The 18541-nt window shown below is 39.3% G+C and overlaps 1 protein-coding gene across 4 annotated transcripts in view; it reads right to left on the bottom strand.

Moving 5' to 3' along the window:
* RALYL (RALY RNA binding protein like) overlaps positions 1 to 14871 on the bottom strand; it is a 389580-nt gene extending 374709 nt beyond the window's left edge. For 2 of the 4 annotated variants that reach the window (XM_071737864.1, XM_071737862.1), the window contains exon 1: positions 14581 to 14871. The gene's annotated coding sequence lies outside the window, so the exon portion shown is untranslated. Of the gene's footprint in view, positions 1 to 13485; positions 13571 to 14580 lie in introns of those variants that run through there. The other 2 variants (XM_071737860.1, XM_071737859.1) reach the window with 1 other exon arrangement.
* Between the last annotated feature and the right edge of the window lie 3670 nt (positions 14872 to 18541).

Genomic DNA, 18541 nt, shown 5'->3' with positions numbered 1-18541 from the left:
ACTACAGGCCAGTATAGTTCATTCTTGCATAATTATTCTGCTAGTCTACATATTTTACATATTCTTGTGAGAATAACATTTTTTTCTTATTCTTTAGAAACAGCAGAAACAGAATAATTAAATGACTAGACCTTGAGTTTGACCCACTATATCAGCTCTTTTTCACTTCAAGCATACCAGAAAAAATACATAACAACTCATTTACCAGGAAAAACAACATTGCCTATTTTATATAAAATCAGATTTTTATTATGCCATTATGCCATTATGTCATCTTTAGAACCTCTGATTCACCAGGAATCAGATCATCTGGTTTATTGAGCTAAAACCCAATTCCACTTCTGTATCAGAAACACATCCTTTACTGAAAACAGATGCTTGATCTTGCTCCCAATGAGATCAATAACAAAGTTGTTAGTCTTGATTAAAAAATGAGGAGTATCCCTGGATATAATTACATAGGTACACCCTCTACATATCACAGTACTCGCTGCAATACTCAAAATATATCCAACTGGGAAAGAAAGACTTATGTGAGAAAATATGCACAATTTATAATCTCTACTGTAAGTAAGTAAATAAATTATGTCTGCAGATAAATTTCTGTTGTGGTACAATCCAAAAGGACTCACATCAAAAACATTGCAAAACTGGAAGTGAGAGCAGGACCTGACTCCCAGTTTCTATGTGCTTCAAGCTACAGAAAGAAAGCTACACATTTAATGTTCAGTGTACCTGGTATGCCTTGTCCTTGGCATACTTACTTAAAATATCTTTCATATATATGAAATGTGTTATTGATGACGATGGCAGTCTTCAGTCAGCCTTGTTTCCACCAAAATTCTGTTTTCTAGGCCAGAGTTTGCCAACATATTTACTCATCTAGGTATTGCACTTATTAAGTCTTTCATTAAGATACTGAAGCCAGGTCTTTGTATTTAGAGATGGCCAAAGTCCTCTTAATTTTCAAAATTACTTATGCTTGTTGCTTTGTGTGAGCAGCTGTTAATGGGAGAGTATCACAATTTGGAAATGTTGCTTTGAATGTTGCTTTTATAACACATTCCAGGGGTCTCAAAGTATTTAATTTGAAAGAGGCAGATTATAAACATACGTAAAGAGTACTACTCTTTTAAAATAAGATCAAAGCTTTCAAAGTTTTCATTAGGAAGTTCCTAGCTTCGAAGGTGCCAACTCTATTACTCCACTTCTATGAAGATACTTCACTGATGCACTGCAAGGCAGTAAAACATAATAGCAAACAGCTGGTCATAAAAGAAATTGATTATTATGAATTATACTGTAGTTACATTTTTAAATGAAATGGCAATTGCTATGTGAAATTATTCTGTCACACTCTGAAGGAGAAGATAAAAGTTGCAAAGCAAAGTACAAAGTTAAAATATATATTTGTGGCAGAGTTGATTGCATGGTAGGACTAAAGCAAAGGATTTGGCATAGTCTGAGGTCAGCGCTTCCCCCCAATATGAAATATTTCCTTCACATCTGTTTCTACAGCTCTTTCTTCATCTTACTTGTGTGGGCAGTCTTAATGACCTCACGAACACCAGTGACTCCAAAATATCTACTTACAGAAGCAAGGAAGTCCGATTTCTCCCCTTTGCAAATGCATCTAGATTCTGAAGTGTGAGATGCATGCATCACATTTCAACAGCCATTGGGGGCAAATTTCAAATTGTGTAACTTTTGTTGTATTGCCAGATAAAGTTAGGACAAGCTTCCCTTCATTGACCTAAAACAACACTTTAGGTTGAAAAACAAGGTCTAAATCTCAGAGGTATGCAGGTCACCTGCTCCTGTTTGCTTTAAACAAAATAAGCTCCACCTCAGACTACAAGTTCCCTCGATGTCCAGGGAATTCTGTAAACCCACTCCCATTAAAGAATACCATGGGAGGAGGCATTTGTTGAAAGCAGTTCCTTGGTTCAAAGAGAGGGATGGACATACTCTATGCCAAGCATGTCCTGGTGTGTGCAGGAGCTCCTACTTATGTTATGGTTCAGCCACAGCTCTCGGTTTGGTTCTCCAGGGAATCTGGGTACCTCACCAAGTTCTCCCAAAAGGCTCCTACAAGGTGTCCGTGTTTTATACAGGGACCTGATGTACCAACAGGCATCTCTAATACCCTACTGAAATCAGAAACCTACTTTTCAAGTGTGTGATTCACAAAAATTGGGTACAAATAATCCAAATCTAAACAAATTGTAAAAATAATATATCAAGCAGACTTCGATACCAACTGAAACTTAAGGTTTCAGTCAGGTAATGAGGCAAGTCAGTTGCATCAGTTTACAGTGAATCTTTGAAGAAAATGTAAAATTAAGTTCTCCTTAATGTTAATAAAATTTAAGATATCCTTAAACATAAAATCCCTGAAAGAAGTAATTGTTCTCTTGCAGTTTTATGTACTCTATTTTTATTTAATAGCAGGTTTGCATTTGACCTATTATAGCTAGATATGCATAATACCTAACCAATTTGTCTATAGCATTTTTTTAAAAAAGGTCTTTTCAGGATACAAAATTTATTTCAGCCTTTTGGACCTGATTGTTCTGCTCTGGACCTGTTCCACCAGCATCTGTAATAAATACAGCTTCCACCCAGAATCTGTTGACACCTAAGAGCTTTCTTCACTCAATAACTGTAACTGATTACAGTATAGAATAAGCAAATCGGAATTCTTAGTAGTTGCCTTTTAAAGAATTAAGCTCCCAAATTTGCAATTGGACATTGTTTTTTTACTGGCTCAATGGCTACTCCTTGGCTTTTTTATATCAGGCAGATTGGTATAGGGGAGCCATAGGATCAATTGAACCTGTAGATTTAGGAAATACTTTCTTAGAAAGAAAAATTACTTAACTTAAATCAACCTTCTCAGGTAAAAGGGATTCCTGGTGTGAAAGGCTTTGAGGAGGCAGGTACTCATGAAAAGAGGCTTGGCCAAAGAATTCTTTTAATCAGAGCACTCCTCCACCTTCACAGTGGGATGGAAGGTCAGACACAGGGTCCAAGCAAAGTGCCAGACCAGCATTGAGTAGAGGGGTCCCTGTTTCTTGTCTGTCTGACATTCACACTTCACAGCAAAAAGAATCACATGGCTTTTTTTACTCTGGTGGGAGTATTTGGCCTACGAAGCTGGATATTCAGCTACAAATTTCAAACTGAAAGAATTAGGAAGATCTTTTAGATTATACTCCTACTGAGATGATGAAGAGTACAAAGGATCTTAGGGAGTAAGAGGAACCCCTGGAACTACAGTTTTGAAAGAATGGAAGGTAAAAGATTAGTAAGTAAATAAAGGCCTGTAGAAAGTCTACTTTTGCATCTAGATGAATATAACTGAAATACAGTAATGTGTATGCTGATTTAAGGGGCTCACCTTGGGTATAAACAGAATGAGAAATCCAGCCTTTTTTTCTTTGTCTCACTCACGAAGCATGAAACCATTCTATACTTTCACAAAGATGTAAGTCTACTATTACAACAACAAATTTGTGTGGAGAGGCTGTATTTTGTTTTCTGCAAGACCTGAATAGTTCTGGTTTTGTTGTTTAATAAAGAATGGAAATAAGTAGTGAAATATCAGTAGTGCTGATGGAAGCTAGGGTGGTGGAGAGGGAAAGGGAAATGAGCCCCAGGGGAAGGTGAGGACGAGAGGGAACTGCAAACATCCCCACTGTCTGGAGCCTTAGTTGAACCACTGGGGAGTGTTTTCTCTGTTTCTATTGCTGCCCCTCCTCCTTCTCTTTCTACCCCTCTCCCCTCTTCCATCCCTCTCCTACTGCTTCCTTTTCTTTCATCCTTCTGAGCTGTGCCGACGCCAGGGGAGAGGTCCAGAGCAGGAGGGAAGGTCCAGCAAGTCTGAAATAAAAAAAGATTACAAATAAAAGATAAAAAGGATCCAGAAATTCAAATTAACACACCAAACATCTTAAAATATTTTTTCCTCTGTCACTGCAGACCAACGTGACATGGATCTCAATAGCAGGGCTCATTTTGATCTTAAAAGATCTGAAAGTGAAAACTATCTCTTCTTATTCTGATTATGATGAATATTTACAACTTTCATAAATATTTTTTACCAAGTATCCAAAATTTCTGAGCCCATTTTTACATCACATTTCTGTAGGTTGTTGACTTGTACATAAAAAAAAAAAAAAAAAAAAGTAATTTCTGAAATAGCTTGTTTTCTTAAAATAAGCCTATTTTTCTTGTAATCCCTCCTTTCACAAGCATGTCCCCGAAAAATTTTTCTTCATTCATGGTCCCTGGACCACCTAGTCACCAGAGCAGCTGCCAGTTAGACCCAGTGACATCAAACAGTAGAGTCTGGCTTATATGCCCTGCTCTCATTAAGAAATTCAGTTGTGTTTGTCTGTGTCCTGACAATCTATGGTCATGAGACCTTTTTATTCCCGTGGTAACACTGTGCTCCTAACTCTGAGCTGAGATGCACGAAAGAAACAGCAAATGTTATGGTGCATTAATGAAACAGAGAAAACAGGCAAAAACTTCATGAAGTCAGCAAAGGGATTTATCCTTGTAAATCTGTTTTATGTGAATACTGCTCAGACAATGCATTTTTGAGAGACGGTACAAAAACCTAAGGTAGAAATATAGATACATCGTGAAGATGAAGACCAAGACCAAGAGGTGGTGACGTATATAACATGGCACAGTAGCCACAGCTTTTTGTAGTCCTCAGAGAACACTACTGCACTTATTGAAACAGTAATTTCAAAGTGCTGAAAACTCCCAGCTTTTTAACTCCTCAATTCTAACAAATCCAAATCAATCTAATGTGACTGTTATAGCTCACAGCATTCTGATATTCATACAATTAACTCTACTGTTACTGTCTACTAAACTATCCTGAGTTTTGTGCTTCCTCCTATTATACTAAATGGTTAATTTCTGATTTGGACTCAGCTTTTGTTCAGTTTCTCACTATGCTGCCACTGAAAAACATGGCCTATGTGTGGAGCTGTGAGCAGAACAGGCACTCAGATAATGCTGTTCTGAGAATAAGATAAACCCTACGGTGGAAACACGTACACTATGTTCACATATTCCGGTACTTGTACAAAATCTGACAGAAAGGTGAAACCCCATGTTGAAAAAAAAAGTAGCAGAATTCCTTATTTGTGGGAAAAGAGGATGATATCATAGCATTTTGGGCAGTGGCACAAATTGGTCATCACTTTTTAATCCTGCTACTCTCAATGACTTGGGACAGACTAAACCAAATCACTGAAACAAACTGCCTGGTAACAGATTAATACAAAAGTTATCAGATTAATACTTCTCTAGAAAATTACTTGAGATGGAGGAAACATAACATCTGTGTGGATGTTAAAAAAATACAGGTTTTACTGGAATCTGTTCTAATAAGCACGTATGTGAGGATTAGCAGCATGACATCAATAGCAAGATATTTAACCTATGTTGCCTGGATCACCTCAGTTCACAAACTTTTTTTTTTTTAATGTTTTAAAAAGTCTTTTTCAGAGCCATTTAGAACTTTCAAATTCACGTCCTCTGCTGTTTATTGAACCATGAGAGATTTTTAAAAAACATGACTATACATCTCCACTTATGTACATATGCAAAGTACAAGTAGCTGATTCTATTGCCACCCACAGAAACTCTGGCTTTCAACTATTTTCAAAGGTTTCTGAAGCACGTTTCATGATTGTATCCAATAGCTGAAGAACCTAGATTTTAGAATATGACTGTGAGGAGAACTTAATGAAGGCTTGTACAATTACATTATAAACTGTTTGAAAACTATGTGTAGCAATGGAAAAAAGGTGTGAAATCTTGGCCCCAAACAGAAATCTTCAAGAATTCTGTCATAGTCCATAACTGAATCAAAGTATTTAAGAACCCATTTGCATTCCTATAAAAAAAAAAGTTAGTGCAGAAGTTTAAAAGAAAATTTAAGTAAAAACTTAAAAACTTGAAGTCATAGAGATTCTAATGGGAAAAAAAAAAGTTTTCAACCAAGTATTTCATTAATAAATTAGTATTTCTATAGATGCAGGGGAAGCGGTGGGGAGAAGCATGAGATTAATTTCCTCTAACTTTATCCACAAAAAAAATTAGGAATCTAGTTTAAATGTCTCATCTATGTTCTCTCTCAGTGGAAAGAGAGAGACATTTTAAGACAGTTGTTCATCTCAACAATCCATAGGTGCCTGTATGTAATCTATAATTTTCTGGAGGTGTCTATGTATCTCCATTGACAACAAAGTCTTGAGCGACTGTGTTAGACTTCAGTGACTAATTTTTAGATGGCTAAAATGGTGACTAGCTTAACTCTGTAAACCCAATTTTTAAGTGAGATGAATTGAACATTTTGTGTAAAGCACTTCATCAAAAATCTACATAAAAATGTTCTGACAGAAAATTTTGGCCAGCTTATTTACCACTGATTTTAAAGGCACCAGGATTTAATTCTGCACATTTATGTTTATATGTAACCCACCAATGCAGGGCACATCCTGATGAATGATAACATAGTATGGTTTTCTCATGAAAAAATTACAACTGAAAATAGTTTCAGTGTCCTGATGAACTATCCACCTAATGCAAAAGTGACATAACATGAACATTTAATTGTATTTTCTCTTTTCCTTGTGCCTAATGTACGTCAATTCTCTACAACTTGCAAGAGCACCACTAGAAGATGCTAACCCCTTCGGAGCCAATCTCTCAGCTCTCCTATTTACAGAACTCCCTGGTTCTGTAAACTGTGAAGGTGTATATGCAGGGAAAAAAAACATAATTACATTCTTCTGCCATTTGAAATAAAACTTGATGTGAATTTATACAGTACAGAATACATTAGAAAACTGACGTGCTGTGCATCGTCTCAAGTGCTGGGTTTTATCATGTGAAATCAGTGGCAATTACAAGACAAGAAATAAGAAAATACCACTGATACTTTTGTTGCTTAGAACACAGTGTAGTCAATCCTTTTTGAAGGTACCCAAACAGGATGTTTAGTTTTAATTATAACTTCATGACATCTGTTTCAGAGGTGCTGCATGACAGTTTGAACAGAACATTTTAAAATGTTATATAACTTCTATTTTTCAGGTAAAGGAGAATCTTTTGATACAATATAATTGGGTAGAATTTCCTTTTTTTTTTTGTAAAAACTACATTACAGATCAATCTCAGAAGCATGACGTCGCAATTACTAAAAACACAGTATTTCATTGTAAAAGTGAGTTACTAAAACTCCCTATACCTAGAAGAGTTTTTAGCAGTCAGTAAACCTTGAGAGCACTGTGCACAAATGTCTGGAATTATCTTTGTGACTTTTATGGGGTTTAGGTTTTGGTTTGGGGGTTTTTTGTGGTTTTTGGCTGGGTTTTTTTGTTTTGTTTTGGGTTTTTTTATTTATTGTTTGTTTGTTTTTTCATTGTATCCATTCACCATGGAGCCCTCAGTACAGGAAGGACATGGACCTGACAGAGTGGGTCCAGAGGAGGGCTACAAAAATGATCAGGGGGTTGGAACACCTCTCCTGTGAAGACAGGTCGAGGGAGCTGGGATTGTTCAGCCTGGAGAAAATAAGGCTCCAGGAAGAGCTAATAGAAACCTTCCAGTACCTGAAGGGGGCCTATAGAAAGCTTGGAGATGGACAGTTTGCAAGGGCTTGTAGTGATATGACGAGGGGCAATGGTTTTAAATTAGAGAAGAGTAGATTTAGATTGGATGTTAGGAAACAATTTTTTACCATGAGGGTAGTGGAAAAATAGAATAGGTTGCCCAGAGAAATAGTTGAGGTCTTATTCCTGGGATATTCAAGGTGAGTCTTGATGAGGCTCTGAGCAACCTGATCAAGTAGAGGGTGTCCCTGTTTCCTGCAGGGGGCTCAGACTAGATGACCTTCCAACTCAAATTATTCTATGATACTAAAATTGTCAACACTATGGAAATACAACTCTTTGAGCCTGAAACCCTTAAGTCAGCCTAAAAATACAGCACTCAGGGTACACATATGTGATATATGTTCCAAGTCATAAAAACAACATCACTTAACAAGATGTGTCTTGTATCTATTTGGGATAGGTGATGTTCAGCTTCTATACAGAACTCTCAAGAAAACCAGGGATACCTTATGCTGAATGAAGTGTGCCAGTGCAGTGCTTTCCTACAGAAGAAATTAATTCCTGCTCCAGTCAGGTGAAGAATACCAATATTTGATTTGTGGAAGATAGCCCCTTTTTGTTGCCCATGCACAACACAAAGCACATGCCTGGCTCAAGGGAGGATCTTGATAAAAGCAACCAATGTGACAAAGCAAGATGAAATAAAGGCTGTTGGTAGGAGTCAAAGTTGGAAGACTGAGACCTGACTTTCACCAAGTCATTTAAAAATTACTAAGGGCCGATAATTATAATTGGATTCTTTATAATTTCTTGTTCTTTAAATAATAATGATGGTTCCTTCTGTAAACTGTGGCTGTTCAAGGGACAGTAAGCAGTTCTCAGTGGACCATAGAATTTCTCAAAGTCTCAGCTGATTTAAGAGCTCTGTGTTGACTTCATTGCTCAGAAACTGCACACCAGCAGAGGTGATAAGCACTGACATCAGGGGAAGGCCATCTGTGAAGGGCCACTGATGTAAACCAAGTTTAATCACACCTTTAGGTATTTTCGGAGAAAGACCCACAAGTGTGCAAAGCAAAAATAAAGAGCCTGGGGGGTGTCATTCATATTCTACCATGTTCATACTGACTGTCATGATAAGTATGAAATCCATCTCTGCTTCTTCAAACCCCTATCAGCCAAGTCAGAGTTGACATTTTTATGGCTACTACCATAACCATGAAGAAACTACACCAGAACAAAAAATTCTGGCCCTGAAAAACAAATGATGCTGCAGGATGGTCCTTGCTTAAGCTCTGACATGCTGGCAGGGATGCCAGCATGCAGATAGCTTGGCTGGATGCTGGGGAGGCACATGAAGGAGTACCATGGAGATAACTTAACTGGGTAATTTCTGACAGGTGGCAGTAGATATCAATGTGTATAAATTTACTACAAAGAGAAAGTTAAACCTTTTGTTCTTAAAGACTTCCTTAAGCCCTAAAAGATGGATATTTACTGTAAGATCTTTGCAAATACTCTACCATATTACAAAGATCTCTAAAAATATCTAGGTGATTCTTTCTATGTACTCGTCTTTTTAAGCTATTTTTATCACAATGATAAAATTCACACTCAGCAACCTGAGATTTATTTAATAATTTGAAGATACACTTGATTCTTGATTTTATTTGTTGACATGTGATTCATTGAGATGGAAACTCACACTGCTTTGTGCAAAGATAAACTTCCTCAGAAAACACTTCCAAAATTGCAGTATAAATGCTTTTGAAGGATTAAGTACATTACAGAGACCAGAGTGTCATTTTGAAACAGGAAAGAGCAATGATGAGAAGAAAATAGTACAAATTATTCCAATGTACATGTATGTAAAACAATAAATTTCAAGATATTTTATTCTGGTAACTGTTTAAATGGTTGATAACTTAAAGGTGAAAATGTTGCATTGTAATCTCCATACTATTTAAAAGCAGCATTTTTTTTTCCTGTCAGTCTGAATCTGTGCTTAAGAAAGCTAAAAACTGGTTGACTACGTAAACAGTCTCACAGATTACATAATTTTTCATCAGGAAACAGTAGTCTTCAGCATTCTGTTCAGAAATTCTATAAACACTTGAAAATAAAGGATTCTGCTCCAGAATCTGACAGAGCACTACATACTTCAAGACCAAGGGAAGTTAAAAACATTCATCTGATGATGGACATATCAGTCTTTACAATTAAACTTTAAACACTCTAAGCTCTTTTATTTTTTTATCTTTCAAAACCCACAATGCAGCAAATTCAGCAATCAGGAAAAACTACACTGCAAAAGAGAAATAAACTGCTTTTAGAATAATTTTTGGAAGACTACAGAACTATGACATAAGCAACATAGGAAGAAATTAAGCAAGTAAAGATATTTTAGAAAGCATTGTAGCAAACTTTCACATTTATTCCTGATAGAAGACAGTTCCTGGTACAGTAATGGCTCAAGTCCATTCAGGTTCCCCTGGCTGGCGTACGTACAAATTATTAAAACAACAAGTAGAAGAATCTTGGGAGCTTTAAAAGCAAATTGTAGGAAAAGAAATTTCTGAGGGCCCCTTGCTGATACAATCTAGCCAGAAAATTTCAGATTGCTTAGGCAGAGCAAAGGGAAGGTCCACATGGTGCAAAGCCCATTTCACCAGAAGAATGCACGTCCACAGCAAAGCTTCAGGTGGAAATATTTGGGCTGATGTGCCAGCCAGAAACTGGACTGCCATGTTTGCAGCTGACAGCAGAACAGACCAGTGTGAGCAGAGGAGGATTTGAAAGCAGCTGCCCTGCTTCTGCTGCAGAATGATTTTTGTCAGAGCCAGACTCAGCATCCCTTCCCTGTGCTGTCCATACCATCAGGAACCTTCCCCTAGTATGCCCAGCAAATATGAGTAAAAAGGGGCTCTCTGGAAATACACTCTGAAGAGAAGCAAAGATATGGAGAAAAAGCTTTAGGGATAAGACTGGCAAAAAAACAACAGAGTGAAAACTGTCTGAGAATAAATTCAGGACATAAATGAAGTTTCTAACACCCTAAAGAGTGATGCTTTGCCCAAGCTTCAAAGAGGTGCAGTGGGAGTGATGTCCCAGCTAAATTCAAACTGGACCTTGCTGAATCTGAATAAAATAAGAAGACCATCACAGTAAAACAGCATTGATGACTCCACAGTCCTCTCCAGCCCTATCTCCTTTGCAGAAAAATGTGAGAAGATGCACTTCAGTTGCCAATTCAGGCCACTAAAGCAATGGAAACCATGTATTTAAGAGTCAACACTATGGACACTGTTCACCTATTTTCATTTGTTAGTGAGTACTGCTAATAATAGTTATGGAGGAAGAGAGGTACTGCTTTCCAAAGTTTTCAGTTCATAAACCTTTATAAAGGTATCTTAAATTCCTAAGTTCTCCTGAATGTTGAATCAGATGTAAAGAAAAGCAGATGTCATTTAAGTCTGGACACTAATCACCTTCAGGAGTAATACAAGGATATTTCATACTAAAGAGAAGAAATGTAATTACATCATCACTTGTAGAAGCAACACTGTAATACTTGTATAACATTTTTTATTCATCTCAAAAATACAAAAAGGATAATTGTCCTTTACATTATGGATTTCCAAATATTCTTTCAAAAACATTACTCATAGCATAACTATGGAAACATCAAGCTGGAACCGATTCCATCAACCCAAATCCTACTGTGCCCACATACTGCAGGAGGCAGAGGTATCCTCTTTCAATACTAGCTCCCTTATTCCTAAAGTCCCTAGGTTGCTTGATACATATGAAATCCTAGGACCCCAGACTGATGAAAACAAAACATATTTATATCTATTACCATGCTACTCAAACAACAGGTGCTTTGTAGATGAAATTTGGGTGCCAAAAAAAGTGCACTCCTAAAACTTTTTTTCTCAGACTGCAAGATAAGACTATAAGGCGAGCAGGATTAGACATTCAGTCAGCAACTATCTGAACAAAATTATTCACACAAGCCACCTGCAATATTAAAAGGACAAAAGGAACATCTTCTGGAAACTGCTACTTTAGGTACTTTATTTCAAGTGCTTACTCACATTTCCAAGTAATTGAAAAAAAAAAACCCCAAAAAAAAACCACTTTAATTTAGAAATAAGGAGGGATAGAAATAATAAGAAGCGTGGAGGATAAAGTTTCAATCACTCTCTTGTTTTAAAGACTTGCTGTAAATTAAATTATCAAACAAATAAGCAGGCTGCATCTTCTTAAAATGTGGCGTATTGACCCAACAGACTGTAACAGTTTCAGAGAAGTCTTCATAATCTATCATGCAAATATCTAGACAGTGGCTTTTTAGACCCATGGATTATTGACCCCAATATACTGCCAAAAGTATTTCATCATGTCAGAGCAGAAGCCATGTATAAATATCTTTTAAATACTTTTATTACATTTAAGCTGGAAGAAGCCACTCTGGATACATAGTGGGACAAGAGAATGCTGTAGACTTCTTATACACACTTTCTACTTTAAAGGACACTGTTAAGTTACAAGAATGTAAATATAAGTATTAGAAGTAAGCAACTTCCAAATAAATTTTAGTCCTACTTTTGCTATACTACAGTGAGAAAATAAATATATTCCTGGAACTTAGTTTCCAAATCTTAATACACAGCCTATCTTTCTAGTCAGTTATAGATCTCTAAAAGCTGTTTATATAAAATGCATTAGCAATCCCATAATAATAAACACACTGCAGATCCAAGCATTCAGCATTTCAACTTTAGCATGATAGTGCACTCGATCTCTCGCTGGAAAAAAAAAAAAAAAAAAAAAAAAAAGAAAAAAAAGGGAAAGGGAAAAAACCCAAACCAAACAACAAAACAACAAAACCTGTCATCTGGAAAAATCTTTCCAAATTGTATTTTAGAGAACCAATATCCTGTCTCTACATCAGGGGCAGCCTCTGCTAAGCATTTAAGTGCCCTCCATGAGAAGTAACAGTTTCTTCTCCAATCCTGAACTCTCAGTGACCGTCACGGAAAGTAACAGTTTCCCATTCCCTGTCAGCCGGTGGCATTAATAATCATCAAAACAAAACGAAACACCTTCAAGCAAACATCGGGTTCTGATTAATCTTCGTCCCAATGAATTAAATTCATAAGAGGCAACCTGCTGCCTTGTTTACGCCTTTTTAATACGAGGAGCAGAAGTTGGATATAAGGGGTTTGCTGCCCTTAGGGCTACGAAATACGCCTGATGTGGCAGTGAGCCAGCTCTCCAAGGGAGCCTCCTCTGCTGTTTCTCTCGCAGATATTTTCTAATGGGTAATTTTTAAACAGACACACACAAGCACAGGAGTCACCACAGTACAGGGCTGAGGTTTTTTGCTTTTCTGTGAAGTCCTGTAAGTATTTGTACTCATACAGAAGATCTCAAGGATTCATCCAGTTTTGTTTTCTTTATGTTTCGTTTTGGGTTTCTTTTGCATTTTTGTTTGTTTGTTTTTTTTGTTTTAACAGAAAAGGAAGGGGACAAATGAGTGTCTGGATTTTTTTTTTTTTTTTTTTTTTTTTGTTCCCAGCTTCTTTCCCCTCTATATAGCACAGCACATAAAACACCTCTCTTCAGCTTAACCGACCTAGGCTCATTTTCCACACATCCCAGCTATCAGTAGACAGAGATATTTAGTTCAGTCCTCATGTGTATTGCACAGAAACCTTTAGCTTAGGATGGAAAGAGATTTTTTTAAAATAAATAAATAAATAAATAAATAAATATTTAAAAAAATCTCACAATGTAATTTACACAGTGTGGAAACGCCTACAAGGAGATGAAGTACCTGCACGGGGGAGATGCTCAGTTGTTCACTTCATCTTCCGTTGACAAGGAAACCAAACCGCACTTCATTCTCCAGGAAAACCTTCCACTGCCATCATTTGAAAATGCATTTATTTGTATATATGTACATATCTAGTATCATCACCATCATGATAATAATAACCATCATAAAATACTGCTGGCAAAAGAATAAAAAAGTCAAGGTGCAAAATGTGCAAAAGTAAGGATCATCTCTTTGGCTTGCTGTTTTGCTTTGTTATCTTTAAGGAGGAAAAAAAGTATTTAAAAATGATAACTGTAACATGCTGCAAGAAAAGTTTCACATTATAAACAAGCATCAAAAACTGAAAAAGAAGAAAAAACCAAAACCCTGCTGATTGCACTGTGTCAAAAAAAAAAAAAAAAAAAAAAAAAAAAAAAGAGAGAAACAATAACAAAAAATAATAAAATGAACATCTTGCTCTGTGGCTTCCACCAGTATTGCAAGATTACAAACTCTGTGTAAACACTGCTGTAAAATGCATTTGCAATTCCCATCTCTTTATACAAAAAAACCCACAAAAAACAACAACAAAAAAAACACCCTTAAAAAAACACCCAAAAATTAAAAATAAAACACCACCAGAGAAAATCCTCTGCAAAAAGAGTTAGACACATGCCTTTTCTCTTATCTTTTAAAAATAAGCATCATATTTCACATCGCTTTTCCGTGGCACAACAAAACCAGTTGCATATATAGATATATAGCTACTAAATGTATAACAGTTGTTGCTGGACTGGCAAGCCTGTATTGTTAATATTATCATTTTTCATTCCCAGTGACTCCCGGCCCCAGCAGCACCTTTTGCTCACAGTTTAGTAACCATCGCATGCTAGAAAAAAAAACTTGTCATCAGCAGAAGATCAAATCCATTTAAACAATAATCAAAGAGGAAGAAAAAAAAACCAATAAAAACAACCAAAAAGGAAAAAAAACCAAACCCAAAAAACAACAGAAAAAAAAAAAAAAAAAAGAAAAAACAAAAGGAAGAAGAAAAAAAAAAAAAAAAACAGGACGAAAAAAGGAGGACAAGAATGTCAGCGGAAAGGTACTCACCGAGCGGGAGTAAAAGGGAGGAATAAAAATGAGAGTTACTATAAAATACAGTATGGCGGTGGAAGAAGGAATGAGGCGCTTTTTTTTTTTCTCTCCTCTCTAGTCTCTGCCTCCGGCAACCGCCACGTGATCCGGAGCCGGGCGGACTCGCAGCCGGGAGGGCGCAGCAGCGGCGGCGGGCGCGGACCCAGCCCGGACCAGCCTGCCCCGAGCCCTCCGCAGCCGCCCGGCTCTCGCCGCCGCCCTGCGCTCCGGCACCGCGCCGCGCCGCCCGGCCGCCCGCCCGGGCCGGTACCGCCCGCACGTACACCCACCCACCCACTCACACACACCGCGGCGCGGGCACGCAGCCGGCTGCGCGGGCGAGGTGCGGAGGCGGGCGCGTCTTGCGCGGCAACGCAACTTGCTCGCCGGTGCTGCGCGAAGTTGCCGCCGGGCGCCGCCCTCTCTCCCTCCCTTCCGCCTGTTGCCCTCCGCCGCGGAGCCTCTCGCTCCCGGGATGGGAGCCGGCGGAGTGGGGCTGAGGTTTGACCCGTGTGTGTGGGGGGGTGCCGTGCCCTTCCTGCAGCCCCAGTACAGTACTGGGCTCCGCGCTGTATGCGCTCGGGTTACCCCTCCTGCCGCTCCGGGTTAGGCGGAGGGGCTGTGCAGGGGGGTACTGAGTGTGTGCGCGCATGTAAGGGGTAGCCCTGCCACCCAGCTCGCTGTCTGCACGGAGGCGCCCGCCTGCTTCCCCCTCCGCTCCCCATTGACAGGGGTGCCCCTCTTGCAGCTCCGGCTCAGCATGCTTGCGCGGGGTACTCCGGCTGGCAGACAAAGCACGGAGAGGTACCCCCTCCTTCCTCTCTAAGCCAGGGTTTGTGCACAGAAGGGGCTCTAGGGGGGTGTGGGAAGGATGCAGGGGGGTTCCGCAGCTGCCACTCCAGCTCCGGGTGTGCGCGCATCTCGGAGCGTTTCCATGCCGGGTGCTGGGGTTGCAGTTACTGTGCCACCCAGTCATGTCTGAGCAGAGCTCCTCCGTCTGCTGCCGGAGAGCGTCCACGTGTGCAGCTGGAGAGAAAGACAGGTACCAGCAGTCCCATCTATTATTTTCTTTTGTTTCTTAGCCTCTGCCCTGCTTCACGTCTCCCTTCTGCCCTCCTGCTAGGGGAAGTGATGTTGCCTCCCGTAACAAAGTTAGTGGCCGAGGTGGGAAGGAAACAAGTGTTTTCGGTGGGGGTCACTCACCGGGAGATGCACTCCCAATAGCAGCCCACGGTGGGAAGCAACGTGGTGCCCAAGCGGGCACCCTCCCACGGCACCGCAGGAAGCAGTTGCCCGGAGCCTCCTCTCATCGCGGTGGAAGAGTTTGGGGTCCGGCCCCGTAAACGCACAAGGAGGGGCCCTGAAGCAGCTTGGTTGGGTTGGCCGAATGGCAGCTCTCTCCCTTTTTCCTTTAACAGACAAGAAAGCTCCTGGAGCAGACAGCGCGTTAGTATTACTGAGAGTTTCCTCCAGACGCTTGCTTTTCTCTTTTTAGCTCCCCTCGCCTGTCTTCTTATTAACAAACACAGCAGTCGCAGAGCGCGGCGGCGGGGGCTGCTAGGAGCTTTGCTCCGGCTACAGCTGCAGTGAGACCTGCGCACAGAACCGCCAGGCCCAGCCCGCTGCCGTGACTGGGCTCGGCCGGCAAAGGTCGCTTCTTCACTTCACTGGCCCCCAGAATGCTCGCCGCTGACCATCTCCCCCAAACCAAACTTAATTACAGCCTCAGCAGTAGGAGGAAGAGCAAGAGACATCTCTGAGATAAATGAACAGAGGCATAGAAGTGTACATCCATAAAGCAGGAGCTGTGATGGAGGGAGCAATCTAGATCTAGGCAATACTTCCCCACTCCCTCCTCCGCCCTTTCTTCTTCACTCCCTTTTTTTTTTTTTTTTTTTTTTTTTTTTTTTTGAAGCCCCTCTCTTTTCATCTGGGTCAGGAGTCAGGAGATGCAGTTAGGTTGTTGCTCTGTAAAAATTACTGTGGCCAGTAAGAGGATGCCCTGCTATCTAAAGGACTGGTGAGGGCACCAGCCTGCCTTCTTCACATCTTCACACAAAGCTTTTTTCCCTTGCCCTGGCCATTTATTTCTTTCTTTCCTGTCCTGTATTTCTTCCTCAGTGTTTCCCGAAAATGAAAAGAAATGCTCCCTTTCTTCTTTACTCTCAACTTCTTTTTTGAAGTGTAAAAAGAACACTGGGCAAAGTTTAAAAATATATGTATACAGTTAGGCTTTCTTCCTTGCTTTTTATTTTGGCACTGAGCTTGTTCTGGCATTTCATACCAGTCCTAGTTGTTGTCCCCCTGCTAAGTTTGGCTCTCAGGAGTAGAGCTGTACATCTGAGGAAATTTAAAACAAACAAGCAAAAAAAGAATATGCAAAAATCGACAAGAAATTAAGATGGTGTGAAAACTAATTTAACTTTATACAATGTTTTACATACATATGACAATTAACTCAATCATACTGTCATGACAGTGCTGCAAACTATCACGTTTTGAGATTTCAGGTGTGGGAGGTACATGCCATTGGATGGTGTAATCTGATGTTAAATAGTATTAGGTACTACATGTAGAAATACAGTTCAATGTCTGAGGTGCTTTTTAAACTACATTTAATATGAAAAGATGCTTGCAGAATAGAGGCCTAAATGATAATCCTATTTTGTTTTTCTTTTTCAGTTGCCATTACTTTGTATGTGATTTTGAGCACATGAGTAGTCCTGAAATAACAGCAACAGCAAAGGTTAAAGGATGACGTTTTAATAATCCAAGGTTATATAATAGATCTGACTTGGGAACTTATATATAGGGATCTGTATACATTTCAGGCAATGTATTTTATGTAATATTTACTCAGTAGATTTAAGAACTAGGAAGAAGGTAAACACGACATTATATGTGTTTTCCTTGTCAATGTGCATATATTGAATTTTTTATACTATAAATGCGTTAAAAAGATACATTGGGTAAATTTGGATATGATCACTTAAAGGTGCAGAACTTGGGGATGGCTTTAAATCCCACGAGCAGCACAGTGAACAGAGTAGGTCTAGAGGCAGAACTGAGGGGGATCCAGGTTCAGAAATTGTGAAAAAAATCACCTCCTGCTATAGTTAGCATTTTAAATATTGTGAAAATTAACTGTTACTAAGGGCTTAACCTTAGGTTTACCTAAGGGGTCACCAAGGGATTCTTCTTTTACTTTTCTACTTGCAATCCATTAAGGTGAAGTAAGCAGTAAGGAATAAGAAGTTTGGCAAGAATATGGAACAGGTTGCAAGCAAACAAGCTTTTTTCACAGAATCCCAAGAAGCCTTTATTCATCAGTGTCTACTTTCCAGCTACTCCTGCTGGAGGTTTCCTCCAAGAGCAGTTATTACACTTGATGTTGGTTATGTGCAGTGCTCAACACAGTATACGGTGAAAGAGTGCACTTGAAAAAAAAAGGAAAAGGACAGTCACTTAATTTTTTTCAGGGATATCTAATGCATTCAAAGTGCCTGTTGTTATATTTTAGGCTTTCCAGTTTTCCTTCTGCAGGACAGCAACTGAGCTTCATTGCAACATGACTAAGAGTTATTTTTAAAAGTACCCAAGAATTCCTGCAGCTCTGCAGCACCACTCCCTTCCACCCTCCTGCCCCCCAATAGGGAGCAGAAAAAAAAGTGCATACTAAGATTACTGCATTGCCTATAATGTTTTTTTCTTGACTGTTATTCAACATCAAAGGTTTCAACACAGGGCTGCTGCTGTATATCCATTCTGCTTCTGCAATTTTCTCTCTTTTTCTACTGATGCTGGTTTTGGAGAAATGTCACCATTTCACTGCACTTACACTTTCCTAAAACAAAGAAGTTTTTTTTTTTTGCAGGTAGTAAGCAGTTAGTTGGGAGTCCAGCACTCCAGCAGTAACACACTGGCTTTGCACAGGTCT

The sequence above is a fragment of the Heliangelus exortis genome, chromosome 2 (genome assembly GCF_036169615.1).
Source record: "Heliangelus exortis chromosome 2, bHelExo1.hap1, whole genome shotgun sequence".
Lineage (NCBI taxonomy): Eukaryota > Metazoa > Chordata > Aves > Apodiformes > Trochilidae > Heliangelus > Heliangelus exortis.
This window is presented reverse-complemented; position numbering and strand designations above follow the sequence as displayed.